The sequence below is a fragment of the Chroicocephalus ridibundus genome, chromosome 5 (assembly GCF_963924245.1).
Source record: "Chroicocephalus ridibundus chromosome 5, bChrRid1.1, whole genome shotgun sequence".
Lineage (NCBI taxonomy): Eukaryota > Metazoa > Chordata > Aves > Charadriiformes > Laridae > Chroicocephalus > Chroicocephalus ridibundus.
The window spans coordinates 37420389-37435951 of record NC_086288.1 but is presented as its reverse complement, the minus strand read 5'-3'; the positions used below and the strand labels follow the sequence as shown (position 1 = coordinate 37435951).

Here is a 15563-nt window from a genome sequence, read left to right as displayed (position 1 = left end):
AGATGACAAAGTGGTCTTTTTAACAGATATAACCCACTTATTGCATAGGGGTTTTGCTCTTCATGCTTGTTTGCATACACGGAAAGAATTGCTACTATTGGATAAATATTAATTTTACCTGTTCGCTTTCTGAACTAACACAGAAGAATGTTAGAAGAAATGCCTGGAAGAAAGAACTGTAAAAAATGAATAAATGTGCTATTTTGTTATTGAGAAGGGTAACATTTATTAAAACATGCAGATTTTTTCTCCTTCCATTAGCTGTAAGAGGTATTTTTTAGTAATTAAGCAGCACTACACAGGTGTTTTTTCCAATTGAAAGGTCTCTTAATTCAAAGCGAACATAGCACTCACAGTGCTTGCTGGGGATTCAGAACAATCCCTTCCATTTCTACACCTCCTCTCCAAACTTACATCAAGGGTTGTGTGTGGGGGACAAGTGGACCTGGTGGTGTAACCTCCTGCAAGACGGGCATCCATTTGCTTCAAACCTTGATAAACTCTGAAATTAGAGGAAAACAGAGTTAGCAGATTGTTGGAGCTTTGCTGAGAAAGGGGAGGCAAGATCTGTAAACAGATTGAACTATCGGATCAACCTAGTCAAAAAATGAGGCGAGGAACCTGCTAAGATCATCAAACCATAAAACGGATCCAGCTGACCACATGATGGGATGTGAATATGAAATAGGCATCAGCTTCCCTATACAGAAAGGCTCTTTTTGATCCATAGCTGCCTGCTGAGTGTGAAGGCTGTTTCCCTGCAGGTGACAGAAGACAAGTAGGCAGTAGGAGAGACCATACATATGCTCTCCATGCATACCTGTCCGGGTACCAGGCCAACAGCAGGAGTAATCTCTGGATATCTGAACTTTCTGTCGTTCTGTGATATAAGGTTCAGAAGAGCTGATGTGCCATGAGTAGAGCAACCTAAAATAAGAGAAAGATTATGTTGGTAGCAGTAGTGCATTTTATGCACTATCCCTTGCTTCTGTTCAGTACCATCATTTGTCACCCTTTCGGTTTATATTATAATCAAGTAAGATTCAAGGAAAGCAGATATCTGTGATGTTGATATCATTAATATTACATAGATATTTACTGTTGCTTGAATTTTTAGTTCAATAGTTCTCAACCTCAATAACGGGAATAAAAGGTAATGTCAATGATAACCTGCGAATTATATTAAATTTTCATGCATAGCTATAAAAGGTACCTGTTTTCTTAAACAATGGCATACATATTTTATGAAGTACAACAGGTGTTTGATAAATAGAAGTATTTGTTACTTAGTGGGAACTCTTTATCCTACATGAATTACTTCTCTGAGTACAATTTTAACTGTTTTGGTAGCATTATTCGAGGAATAAAATATGGCTTTTGAGATATACTGACCCCGAAGCAGTGAAAGCAAATCACTTTCATGCTTGTGAAGCATCATATCATACATGCTTGCTGGTTTTTCATTTGTCCTTAGGCATCACTATGGCCGCTGTTAGAGACAAAATATTGGATTAGATGTGCGTTTGATCTGACTCAGTACTGATGTATGTTCTTATGCCATTTTAGCATTCCTAACTTTGAACATCTGAAATGTGAAAAAGCAGAGGAAAATTTTTGAAGGAATGTAAACAGTTTTTCCTTTGCTTTTTAACCTGCCTTATCAACATCTTTTGGTTTTCTTTCTAAATTGTGAACACTACAAAAGATGATCTATTTTTGTGATTCTCCCTGCATATTTTATGTTTGTCAACTATAATTCTTACATCCTAATGGTATAGAGAAAAAAAAAATCTTTTTCATGTAATTATTTTTCATGAAAACAAATTGTTTGTTCCTAAACTATTAATTGTATTTACTGCTTAATACAATAGTTACTATTCTTTCAGACTGTTTATACGTTATTGTAGTTCCACAGACTTCATTAGACATGGTAGAAATGAGCAGAGATGAAGGCCCTAAGGTTCAATTTTATCTCCAGTATTACATGTAGCTTTAGACTATTTTATGCAGTATGTGGGTAGTTTTAGTTCTATTTAAAAAAATAGCCAAATCATAACCTTTGTTCCTTAAAAATAGTATTTTGTACATTGTCCCAGCTCTGTCTACGATAGACAATTCTGAATTTCTCCTGAGGTGCTTAAATAGGTCCCAGTGCTGAAATCTCAGTTACTGTCAAGTAGCATTAGCATAAAAATGGAACATTTCCAATGCAAACTACTCCTTGGCAGATGATTAGTGGGCAAGGCAAAGGCAATTTTTTCTTTAGCAAGGGATATTGTCATTGAAGATATTTCATCTCCCACGCATTTTGGTCGGTAACTTTTTACAATTACCCAGTGACAGTAAATACAACCAATAATTACTTCTTAATAGCCCGGAAATTCTGTTGCAAATACAGAAGCTCATACTTCAAAAAACAACTCTCCCCCCCCAAACTAGCCAATCAACTTCCTGTTTAGAATGAAAGTCTATTTTTAAACTGTCTATTGACTTTTCTCCTTCCACTTACTTGTGCCTGTTTTTCCCACCTCGAGCACCTTTGCTGTTGCACAGCTCCATCTATTATAAGACTCCCTGCTTGTCTTAGTGTGCTTTCTATAGTGACCATCAGCATTACTCCTTTAAGGGTATATGTTCTACTTTCTTATTTGTCAGACAAGGAAAATTATAACGGAGTTGAGAAAGGGTGGGCGGGATGTGAGATCTCAACTTGGTGCCCATGACAAGTTTGGTTAGGCTTGCACCACCTGCTCTGTGTCATTCCCATTGCTGTGGCCTGGCAAACTAGAGGCAATATATTATTGTATTCTTTTTCTTTCCTCCATGTGCAGGTAGAGTCCATGAATCTTTAGTGGTTGTTCTGGTGTTGTGGGAGTCCTCCTGTCGGTCCCTGAGATTTCTGAAACATCCAGGCACTCTGCCTCAAACATCTCCTTACTATGCTGGATATGAGACTCTGAAATTATCATACTCTTATGCCAATAACAGACAGTTCTTCAAAAAACTCCAAAAACCTCCAAAACTGATTATAAAATCAGTTGCTGACTCATCCTTCTCTTGCTTTTATAAAACTGTATTTGCTCAAAAATCACATTGCAGTAAGCATGAAATATTTATCTAGTCCTTTTGTACTGTACTCGGTCTCATCTGCGTAGCTGTGAGGCTTCTGGGCAGGATGATATCCTCTCTGGCAGACGTCTCATAGACAGATGATGTTAACCATGAGCTTGACAGCACAAGGGAAATTGGCATCAGAAGGAGACGGGGGCAAGCCTGGCTGCCCATGGGGCTGGCGTGGTTGATGTGATTTCTGCAGGCTTGCAAGCCAGGAAGCACCTAGCTTAGTGCCAAGCCCCTGGATCCTTCTGGACACAAGCCGAAAGGAGCATGAAGACAGGTCTGACTTCACATCTTGGGTGCTCCCTTCAGCTTGAGTCCCTATTCCCTATCTGGTCGGCAGATGTCAGACACTTGCGGTTGCTCTTTCGGGAATGGCTGGGCCAGATATTCCTGACTGTTTCCTCATCGCTTGTGTAGGCAGTGCCGGGGCACAAGGAAACCTGTCCTTCCTGGGTGGCATGATGAGACATGAGGTGAAGCTGCCTCAGGATGCTTCTGAAGACACTTTCAGAAACGCCTGTTAGTGGGACCCATAGCACCAGGGTAAGGCTGAATGTGAAAGTGAAGGCCCTGCTTTTTTTCAGCAAATTGGTGCAGGATCACAACTATATAGATTTTAGTCTTATGCATTAAATAAAGCCTCTCCAACAGCAATGAAATAAGAAGTTGTAGTACTGAAAAAATATGATTAGCTTAGACCATCTTGGTCTAAAGCAGAGGGAGGTTATTTACCTTACCACTTTACCTTCTTTACCTCAGTGTCAAAATCGAAAAGAACAAGTGACAGAGTAAAGAGATTAATAAAAAGTAACAGTTTGAGTCTCTATTCTCCTTTTCTAGTTGATAATGTCTAAAAGGCTGAAATCTTATTTATTTCACATACATATTTTTGGAGGCTCTTCTTTGATTGCTGCCAGAATTTTCACTGCAATTTGGCTTGGAAAATGGAGTAACTGCTTTGCCAGCAGCAGTCATAAATAATGCCTATACGGTGATGTTAGAACCCAGTAGATATTATTATCTATTACATGATTGCCTTGTAAGAATTCCAAATGCAGACAACCACAATTTCTTCATTAAGTTGAGGTTACTCAAAGTCATCATTGCAATTACTTTCTATTTAAGATTCAATATAAAAGGAGAGCTAAAATCTTCTCTGGCACATTTAAGTAATCGTTTAACTTTTTATTGCAGTGGACCAATATTTTAATAATAACAATAGAACGAATAGTTATTCCTTTAACAGAAACAATATTTAGCAATTCAGAATGATTAGATAAAATTGTTATTGCAATTAACTTATATTTTCCTTCCTAAAGCAAGGTAAACAGAGGCAAGACATCACTGGCAACAGTTAATCTTGCCAAAGACTGTCCAAGATTAAAATCCCTTTTTAAAGCATGCCTGGAAGTGCTTTGGATCTTCAGGCATGATTGGGATGTTCATGTTCATCACCTGTGTGAGCTTAAACTCATTTTACTTAGTGTCGAATTCATCTCCGTGTAGTGGTTTGCAAATTTGATTCTGAAGACTGAAAAGGTGCTGCAAAAAGTGGCAACGGCTGGTGGTAGAGAGACGAGACAGAAAAATATTGCAATGGGAATGCACACACTGTGACTAATTGGTCTCACGTGTGCACTCTCTGAGGAGTCCCTGTAATTATACCAGAGATGAATCTTTGTATCTCCCTGAAGGGCTTCCCAGGTTTCCCGTGAGGGAGTCAGCAGCCCACTGCCTTTTTGTCATGTGTCCCGTCTCTGCAAAAGTAACTTGCGTTACTATCCAGATAAGCAGGTATTATAAAGTGAATCCTAAATATTCAGAAATTATGAAGAGCTCAGTGCCAATTAACAGTGGTGATATGTGTAAAAGGCTAGTTTAAGAGTACTGGTAGTGTAAATTAGATTATATGCAATACATATTGTTATATATATTTAGAGATAAAATGGGTCTTAATCTTTAAACAGGAGTGGTTTTGGAAGAGCTTATTCAGCTTTTCTTGGAAACCTGCATGAAATGGCAGCACAACTCTTTTGCATCAAGACAGAACTAGATGTAATTTAAAAATAAAAAGGAACAAATACGTCAGTGTGATTTTTTTCTCAGCTCTGTATTGCTCTCCTGGGTAGTGCATTTCACTTGTGCTGTTCCACGAGGAATTGCAAACAGCAGAGGTCAGGATTTAAATTAGCCTAAATACTTCCAGAATGCTTTCCTGTTTCAAAAAGGGTAAGTATACCAGGATACACTTACTGATAAATGAATGTATGTTAGTCAGGTCTCCTGTTTCTTCTGTCTTGTTCCTTACACAGACAATGTGCAATTCTAATAAAAAAGAAAATTACAATTTGTTCTTTAAATAGATTTTGTAACTGTTAGGAAAAAAAGAAAGGTAGTGAGAGGTAATCAGATATTAAAAAATGCAGTAGCAGCATATGTGAAAAGCATGCCAAAATATATTAATGCAGTATTTCCAACATGTAAATATGCATGGAATAGCTACTGATTTATAAATGAAACTGTCAAAAATATGATGTAGTGCTCACCGGCAATAGTTCCGTCTCATCTAGGAAGGGGATGAATATGGTCATTAGCAATTAAATACAACTACCTCAACATAATAACAAAACCCTGTTTGAAGGTATTAGGCAAGTGAAGTGAATGAAAAAATCCAAAGTGTTCTTCATTATCATTCAACATGCTTCAGAACTGATATAGTTCCAAAAAACTATTTCCTTTCACCCCCTACCCTCCTAGCTGCTTAGGGAAACATATCGCCTGAGCAGCACAATATCAGCATTATTGCAATACAGCACTTCAAACAGTCAAAGAAGAAAGAAATCCCCCTTGACGCCTGCAAGAATATATGGAAACATATAGAAAGAGCATAATAGTACATGTTTTTCTATCATGCCAAAAAGGGAGTAAAGTAAGAATATCATGCAACTTTTAGCATGTGCATGCTGGATCTAAACATGTTATATCTGCCAATTACCTCTGTGCCATGAAAGGGAATTTTCACCATTGTCAAAAAACAATTGTGTACTTCCCATCATCTTTGAAACATCCCTTTTTCATTTTCTTCCTTTCTGTATTCTTCCCTCTCTGCCTTTCACTTCTCTGCAGCAGAAGAAAGAGCTAGGAAATAAATAATGTATGAGAAAAAAAAAAAAGAATGAGAGTTTATTTATAAGGAACAATAGTTTAATTCATGAAGCAGTCTTTAAAATGCCTGAGTCTTGCAGTTGTTGGTGAGGGTAAAATCTTATCAAGGTTAGGCATAGAGCCAGTATAATAAAGACTACAGAAGTGAACCATCAATAAAAGAGGATTTTGACTCTCTGAGACTTGCTGGGCTTGCTTTTCTTCTTCAGGCAAGCTTCCCCTTTCTTTCCATTAGCCTGACTCTCCCAGTATCTCCAGCCCCTATAAATCCCTGCTCCAGCTCTGCCCTCTGTGTGCTTTCAGGCTTCCACATGGAGGATTTCCTGTTGACGCTACACTTACTGTGCCAGCCTGACAAATACTAGCTGTGTGAGGCAGGCTGGCTCCTACTCCTTTGTTGGTCACTTACATCTCAGCAAGGAACAAGTGGATGCAAAAGACGCGTGTTCGGCGGACACATATTGAAGGGCCGACATACGGCATTATTTCATGTGGCTCCTGTAGATTTCTTTCCTCCTTAACATCGGTATTGCGTTATCTAATACGAATCCTAAGTGGCTGCCACCCCCTATAGCAACAGAACCCCTTCCTTGGTGGGAGGGGACCCTCTGCACGCCCGACCCACCTGGTGTGAGGCCGTGCCAGAGGTGGGTGCTCGCTCACCCCCCAGCTTTACTCTCCTCCCCCCAGCAACTGCTCTCTATTTATACAAACCAACGGGGAATGGTGTCAAGAATCAATTAGAGGGGAACTTCTGAATGCAGAAAGTTACTTGTTGCCTAGCAGCAGCCCAGCAAGCCGGGCTTGACTTTGATTCATTTAACCCCAAACTAACCGCGGCTGCCAGATTATTTTTCCTCATCACCTTCCAATGCTGTCTCAGTCCATCTGGAGGGAAGAAATGCCTGAAGTCTTCCCTGCCGCTTTCAGGCAGGTCCTCACCTCCATTCGGTTGACAAAAATGTGCAGCGGATAGAATTTGTGGTGCTTGGTTTCAAAGAAACCACACAGGAGGCTTTCCAGGACACTGCATCCCTGTCTTGGAAATAAGGAGCGGGAGTGAAACTCCCCTGACTTCCAGAGCCGGGCACTGGCCGGCCTGAGGAGCTCATGGCCAGGGGCCAGGATGGACATGGCTGCAGGAGGACAGGCAGAGTCCCACTGAGGATTAGGGAACATTGAGTTATACCTCTGCTGAAAATTCATGTCTCAGCCTCTGTTCTTCTTCCTTAATAATTAATTCAGCAGAGAGGAAAAGACTGTTAATTTGCATAACTAAATTTTTCAGTCACAGCAATCAGCCTATTAATAGAAACCCATCTATTTGTCTGTCTATCAACTTACATAAACCACTCTGTTGTCTTATAAAACACGGTATTTTGAAGGTCAATTGCCCGCAAACAACACATATAGAGGCAGAGAAACAGCTTGGTCCTCTAGTTCAGAATACACTAAACCAGACTTTATAAATAATATAAATCAGTCATGGAGATTAAGTCTGTGCTTTACTTTTCAGCACTATATGAAAGTTTCCAGGAAGACATACTATATGTTCACAATAAAATCAATATCAAATGGGAAAAAAATGACAAGGAAATTTTTAAAAGCCACTATATTATGGCTGTATAGTGAAATCAGTGCTGTTTAATCAAATTACTAGGCTGCCATGCCAGAACATTTTGCTAACCAATGCAATGCCAAAAAGACCAGGTATTCTGTTCACAAGCTGTCTGAAAATGAACAACATATATTTAATGCCACCTCATCTTCACTCATATTAGGACTTCGAACAGAAATGTTTCCATTATGGCTCCATTTTCAATTAGGGTTTTTAATAGTCAACTGTTCTACCAGAACATCCATGCTTATTGTTTGCCTAAAGATGATTTGTGACTGGGAAAAAAGTCTGAGCACTGCCTGTTCAGATGTTTGAAGCAATTTCAATACTCTACAAATTACTTTACAAATTACATCTTTTCTCATTATAAGACTGGTTACTACCTTTCACCAGATGACACCAGTGTCTCTTTCTTCATTTTCAACTCTAACAATATTATTTAGATGCACTCTGTGTACAGGAAATGTGGTCCTAACTAAACAAAGAGTATTTGGTTCCAGTAAACCATAGAATCGTAGAATCACAGAACCATAGAATGGTTAAGGTTGGAAGGGACCTTTAAAGGTCACGTAGTCCAACCTACCTGCAGTGACCAGGGACATCTTTAACTAGATCATGTTGCTCAGAGCCCCGTCCAACCTGACTTTGCATGTTTCCAGGGACAGGGCATCTACAACCTCTCTGGGCAACCTATGCCAATGTTTCACCACCTTCATTGTGAAAAATTTCTTCCTTATATCTAGTCTAAGTCTTCCCTCTTTTAGTTTAAACCCATTACTCTCTGTCCTATCATAACTGGCTTTGAAAATAATAAATAGCAGGTTAAACTGAAGATGACACTCTCCATAGGGAAGCACTTCCAAAAGCTACTCTGGCCTCTCCGCAGGAAAGCAAGCAAGATGAAACCAGCCTCTTTCCTCATTCCTGCACATCGCAACCTGTCTCCTCCTCCCTCAAAAGCCCAGAGCCCAGAATTTACTTGGGGCTTCTCTATGTTCAGTCTGGCTTACGCACAAGGTGACAAGCAACAGTAAAACTAACAGGATATATATATAGGAAGACAGGCCAAAGCCCAAGAGTTGAAGTCTGAAATGTGTCAGGAACACAGCCTTGCCTTGGGGAATTTTTTAGGGGAAATAAACACAATGCAAAGGCGATTGAAAAAAATGACTACTGAACATGCCCTGAAGGCCTCTAATGTGAATTTAAATTAATAAAGCCTGAAAAGCCTTTATGTAAAAAGCTTGATAAGATGACTGCCACTATTTAAGACTGTTTCTTTAGAAGAGAAAAATCAATTCACTGTTCCATGACAGCAGGCTGGAGCCACATAGAAGTAACAGAATGTAACAAATTCAAAGGAAAAGGGTGCAGGCTATTGAGGCCAGGCATCAGAAAGCTTATTTAAATGCTTAGGCACAGAAGCTTCAAATGGCCTTTTAAAATCTATATTATCACATTGATCAATCCAATTTCCCACCGATGTATATAACTTTCATCAGTAAGACAGAGACCATTGATGCTGTCATCTTTTGCTTTTGGTAACGAGGAATGAAAGTCTGCAGCCAGGACACATTTTCTTGAGCGCAAATGACGACATAATTTGGAGTCTGGTGGTTAGTGAAAAGAAGGTTAAGGATAAGAAGTTAAGATTATTCAAGTGATCTAAATTGTCATATGCATAATTCATATCTATATGAATTGGAATGACAAAACAAGGTGGTTCAACAATGCAGGAACAGGCTCTGCCTGCCCTTTAGTGCTTTCAGAGGACAACTGTCTTGATGAATCGTGGTAACGCATTGTCCTACTGCACCTTGAGCAGGGCTGTGTGCGCATCCAGCCGCACACCCCGTTACCGGCGGACACCCGAGCACTGGCAGGCTTCAAGTTTCGCTGGGGAGTTTCTGAAAACCAGCGGAGATTAAATAGGAACATAACCCTGCCTGGTTTACTTCCCCAGGTACAGAATGGGAACAGTAACTAGTACCAGTTTCACAGGAGTGTTATTTGCATTAGCAATGGACAAGTTTTCAGATATTAACGTAGTGAAACCACAGCAATATCTAAGAGAAATCTACTTCCGTTCAGCCTTTTTAAACAACTTTTAGAGATGAATTTAAATAGTGAAGTCAACTTAATTTCTACCTGTTAACACATGGAAACTCATCACTCTTGTTGTTTGCCCACACAACAGTGAGGTAAGAGACCTGAATTTTCTCCAACTTTGACATAGACTCAGTGACTCAAGGCATTTCATTTTTCACATCTTTGTTCCACTTACAAGAATGTGGTTGTGAGGCTTTATTCATACATGGTTTAGTGGTAGACTTGGTGGTGCTGGGTTGACGGTTAGACTTGATAATCTTAAAGCTCTTTCCCAACCTAAAAAATTCTATGATTCTGTAATCAATATCTCCATGTAGTTTGAAAACATGGAAGTATTTTGTAAAATGCAAAGTGCTACTTAATCCCACTTCATTCTTCAATCTGCTGCCACAACTTCCACCAGCAATATTGAAAAAAGCTCTCCGTGCCTTAGCGCGCCCACTTGCTTATTGAATACGCCACCCAGACTTTTTCCCCACCCCAGCAGCGATCCTCTTATCATCCATACATATATTTCCCTAGAATTGTTTTGCATCATTTTCCTCACAGATATATTTTCTGCTTTTGATGCACTCTTTGTATTTCAGAGACATTCTGAAACTGCAGCCCCAAAGAGGCATTTTTAATAAGAAAATCTTATTTTTTAACTAAAAAAAGAAAATCAGTTCCATGTCTTGCTGGGTTCCTAGCTAGGTTGTATATTTAGCTTTGAAACATATTGTCTGATGAGTTTATTCTTAGTAATAGTGAAACACATGTATTTTTAGTCTAATATGAGAAAGAATTAATTTGCTTTTTAGAAGTTATTGGTTTGAGTAGTAATTATTAAAGCAGTAAAATACTGCCAATCTAAAAATGTTGCATAAGCTACAGACTTTGTTTCACTCTTTCCCAGTGTGATGGCAATGTTACTCAACTATTATACGTGATTTTATTAGATGTAATTTTTTGAAAAATCAGGTATAATAAGCCAATTTTACAAATTAGATTGCCAGAAAAAGACAAGAGCACTAAGCCAGCAAAAAACTTAGGTGTTGATACTCATTTTCACATCTTTGCAAAATCTTTACTGCAGATTTATATCTACAGCACACAATTTTGCTTCATCAATACATTTTTAATCTGAACATGTGGAATTACACCCACCCTTTCTGAGTCATCCTTAAATCTAAGCGTTGTTAATTTCAGCTAACTTGAAGAGAACTTGTGCTTACTAATGAAGCCCAAATGCTGGTACTAAGTAACAAGTTAGCAAGAAATTTCATTCATTTCAAAAGCTCTGGGTGCCTGGTATGCATTTCCTGCATATTCAGTTAGTAACAAAATCATCAATTAGCACTAGAGGGCATTGGACAAGAAAATAGAGAGTTAGTGTGCACTGAGATGCAAATGTTTTTAGCAGTGAAAGAGAACAATTTCATGCCAGCCTGCCCCAACAACAAGCTTTTTTTTTTATTATTTTCACTTTGCTTTTTAGGAGAAAGCCTGAAATGTTAGCAACAGGGTTACACTATTTGTTTTCATCATTGGATCTACCTGTAGCACTGATCATCACCTCACTAATAACAAGAAGAGTCATATTTTACGCTTACATGTCATTTTTCTTCCCAAAATACTTCTCAGCTTCTGATGAAATCAATGATCAGTGTATTTAGTCAAAAATGTGCTGACTTCTCAACAGAACCTGAAAAATACACATATTCTGTCTTTTATGCATAATTTAGCAAATGAAGGAAGAAAAGAATAGAAGAGAATACAGTTTACAGAAGCGAGATCAGCTGGGTGTGCTTGGAAAAGAAGCTCCCATATTAAATTAACCTAGATGTGTATTTGTCCCAATTCACTTGCTGAGATTAGGATGAACCTCATGAGATTTCTGGTTGAAGTTTGGAGGAGTTGCCTGAACAAGACGCTAACTTTTGTATCTTAAATATAATACCTGACAACCACACCGGATTGTGACCTGAGAGTGTGCGGAGGCTAACAGCAGATTTCTTGAAGGGCTGAGCTGTATGAATATTTGTCCGTTTTGTAACCAGAGAGTTGGGGCATTGATCCTGAAAGCCTTGGTCCTGCAGGAAAAACACTGGCCCTGCTGCTACTCGCTTTAACATCAGTTGCAGTGACCCATCAGTTGGATGAACAGCAGAAAAATGTAACAAATGCATCAGAGTAGAAAAAACAAATGGGAAAATAGATTATGATCTATATGAGTTTTAATAGATGCATAATGTTGACACACTCAGCTGAGTGGCTTTTTTCCATATTTGTACTATTCTCGCTGCGGTTTCATACTATTGCATCCCTCATAATGTGTGTGGCAAGAAACTGTAGGAAAAAATGTCGTGAAAAAAATGTGGTAAGATAATGTCAAGTGTCAAGCTAAGTCCTTAGTTCTCATCATTTATCTTTATATCCCCCAGAATTAGTGTCTACAGCCATCTCTTCACATTTTTTTAACCATGAAGGACAGCTTGATAAGGATATTTGCGAAACCAAAATTATAATCATAAATGATGTTTTTCTCTATACACTGGGTAGGTGAAATGTTTTTTAAAGTAAAACTACATAGTTTGTTAAAGTTAAATGAGAATGCTTTTGAGAATTTTGAGTTAATTTCATTTAGTTTTGAATTGGATTCTTATCCGGCTGATTCAGTGACATGAATGAAATACTATTTTAGAGTTACAGCTGAACTAAAAAGGATTCCAGGAGAGTTAGTGACTCACAGGATGCATCTACAATAAATTATTTAGTTTAACACTCAAGACAAAGCTTTAAAAAACTAATTTCCATTTGGTCATGATATATCCCGCTAGCAGATTACAAAGTGTGCAAGTGGAAAGCAAGTTATTCATTAGAGGATTATTGAATCATACAGTAATAATGTATAACAGTACTTAAGTAGCAATAACATTTGCAAACCACTCACATATTTTTACTTTCCATTATAACACTTACATACAGTAAATGTGGGTCGAATACCACTCCCACCCTACAGGATGTGGTTTGTCAGGCAGTTAAACTGCATTTAAAACTCGGTCTCACATGTTCTAGCCATATCTGCTTGCACTGCAACATGAAAAGCTAAATTTCTTTTAACAACGAGTCCACTGATGTGTTTCTTTGGAGAAAATAAGACAGCAATTTTCATTCAAAATAAACCAATGTATTCGACACTGCCTAGCTAGCTCAATCTACATAAGGTGCAGAAAACTTTTATTTTAACAAGATATGACTTTGATATTAAAAGCATCTGTAGTCCTCTTCCTATTTATGTTCTAAAAAGGTAAGATCATCAGATACAACCCTTTATATTTGGATATTAATTATTTCTTTGTGGCACCCCCCACAACAGGTAGGGGGTATGTTCTGACCACTCCCATTCAGGCAAAACTTTCACTGTGTGTAGTGCATTTTCGGAATGCAGGTGGGAATTGGAAAATTTAGAAAAGGTGACATTTGTTGGTCTTTAAACTGTTCAATATTATTTAATTAAGGCGGTCAGTATGCTTTAACAGGCTTTGAGCGAATTCCATATCCAAGTAAAGAAAAAAAAGTATTTTGTTTTACAGTTTGATGCAAATAACTGATCTCCACAAAACTATGAAAGACCAATTACTGGAAAGACCTTACATTGAAATTCGAAATAAAAATTATACCTGCATCAAAAATAGCATAGTTAAGCTAAACAATACTTTTTTCTCTATTGAATAGTGAAATAATTCAGACCTCAAAATAAAGTTAAATCAATCTTAGAAATAAAACATAGACTATATTACTCTTGTCCAGTCACTCAATTTCAAGAATTAATAAGGAAGGAAGAGATTGGAAAGTTGTTGTAGTGATGTTTCTAATTTATGCTTGCAGATTCAAGTAATTCACTTTACACCGATATGCCTTTTGTTCTAAGATGTCTGGTTTTATGATTTAAACAAACTAACTGCAAGTTATGGAGATTGGTTATAAAATAGAAATATAGACCCAGACTGACATAACTATTGCTCATTAGTGAAAGAGTTTGTTTGCATGGTTAAAAAAAGGAAATATTTGGTAAAGCAATTACTCTGAACAGTGCTCCTTCAAGTCTATGCATTGTTGTGGCTGGCCTTGGATTTTGTTCTCCATTGAAGAACTCCAGAAAGCCTCATACTTGTGTTTCAACATACAGATTGTATAGATAGCCAGAGGACTACACTGTTGGAGCTGCAGAGGGGGCTGCATTTTCTACTGTGGCTCAAGTAGAAAATACAAGGGCTGATTGTTTCCTGCGTGAATAAAACTGATGTAGGGGAGAAGTAAACTCTCTGAACTTTCTCTTACATGCACAAAGTTGGAACTTAATCAGTCCCTTAGGGGACATTTTGCCTGGCACACAGGAAGTGACCCCTGAGATAGACACAACCCAGATCTCTCTCCTGAGTCCACTTCTGGAGCACAGGAACTTTGAAGTCTTGCTTGACATGCTATTTCTTATGGCCATAAGAATTGCTCAGAACCAGACAAATGGACAAGAAAAACTGGACAAAACAGACTTTAGCTACAAATGGGCACGCATCCTGCTGTCTCGGCCTTCCTCCCTGCACCCATTGCACTGGTAAGGTCAGCTCCAGTCTCACACAAGGCCCTCACTAATGCCTGCAGAACATCCCTGTGCAGGTGGTTTATGGGTGATGCAGTACGTGTTAAATGAAGAGTCTGGAGAACCCGGAGGCCACCAGAGATCCAGTCAGTGGTTCACCCTTCACCCCTCACCACAGCCTTGTGCTACAAGGTCCTGAGGAGCAACGGTGCGAGGCAGGCAGGTCCCTAAAACCCAGCCAGGTGTGGTCACAGGCTGTATGTCATACACACACATACACACACAGGCTGCACACACACACACACACACACGCACACACGCTTCAGTTATTAATGCCGGGGAGGATGCCCTGGAAGGACCTTGCAGAGATAGCCCTAATAGCCAGGATGACCCATGGGGAAGGGACCAAGCTGTTACCATCCTTGGGAGGAGGAATATGGGGATATAATGAATTTGATTATACAGCTGCTTGAAGGGCAGACGCCAAAGGGCCCTCAAAGGCCCTATCTCTCAGCAAAGGCCACTTCATCTCCACTAAAGCATCCTTGCAGAGCAAACTGAGTGGAAAGAATTTCCTCTAACAGAGCAGCTTTCAAAAACCCCAAGACAAATAGGCAAGATGATAGAAAAAAACTCCCTGATCAGTTTATTTTGCTGAGCTTCCTCTGAGGATACTTTGCTCATTTTTACCCACATGGGAAAAATACCTTTGTATATTAGATGAGGCAGATATAAAACCACATGTATTATTTATACATAGGCTTTCTTTACTGAACTTCTTGTTCATGCAGCTTTTATCTTTCCCTGGAATTTTCCTTAGCTTGATTTTTTAATTTTTTCTTCATAAGGAAAACCAATACTGTGTTTACTGCATTTTAATCTGTATTGGATTTGCACATGACATTTTGTTATGTGAGGGAAAGCAAGTAAAAGCCTACTTAGTAATTTAAATAAACAAATAAATAAAAG

The 15563-nt window shown here is 38.7% G+C and overlaps 1 long non-coding RNA gene across 1 annotated transcript; it reads right to left on the bottom strand.

The window, feature by feature from the left end:
• Positions 1–393: 393 nt before the first annotated feature.
• Positions 394–6252, bottom strand: LOC134516533 (uncharacterized). The gene is made up of 5 exons (XR_010071349.1): positions 6116–6252; positions 5374–5445; positions 1393–1489; positions 821–927; positions 394–502 (listed from the first exon to the last, which is right to left on the bottom strand). It is a non-coding gene; the product is annotated as an uncharacterized LOC134516533 (long non-coding RNA).
• Positions 6253–15563: the final 9311 nt, after the last annotated feature.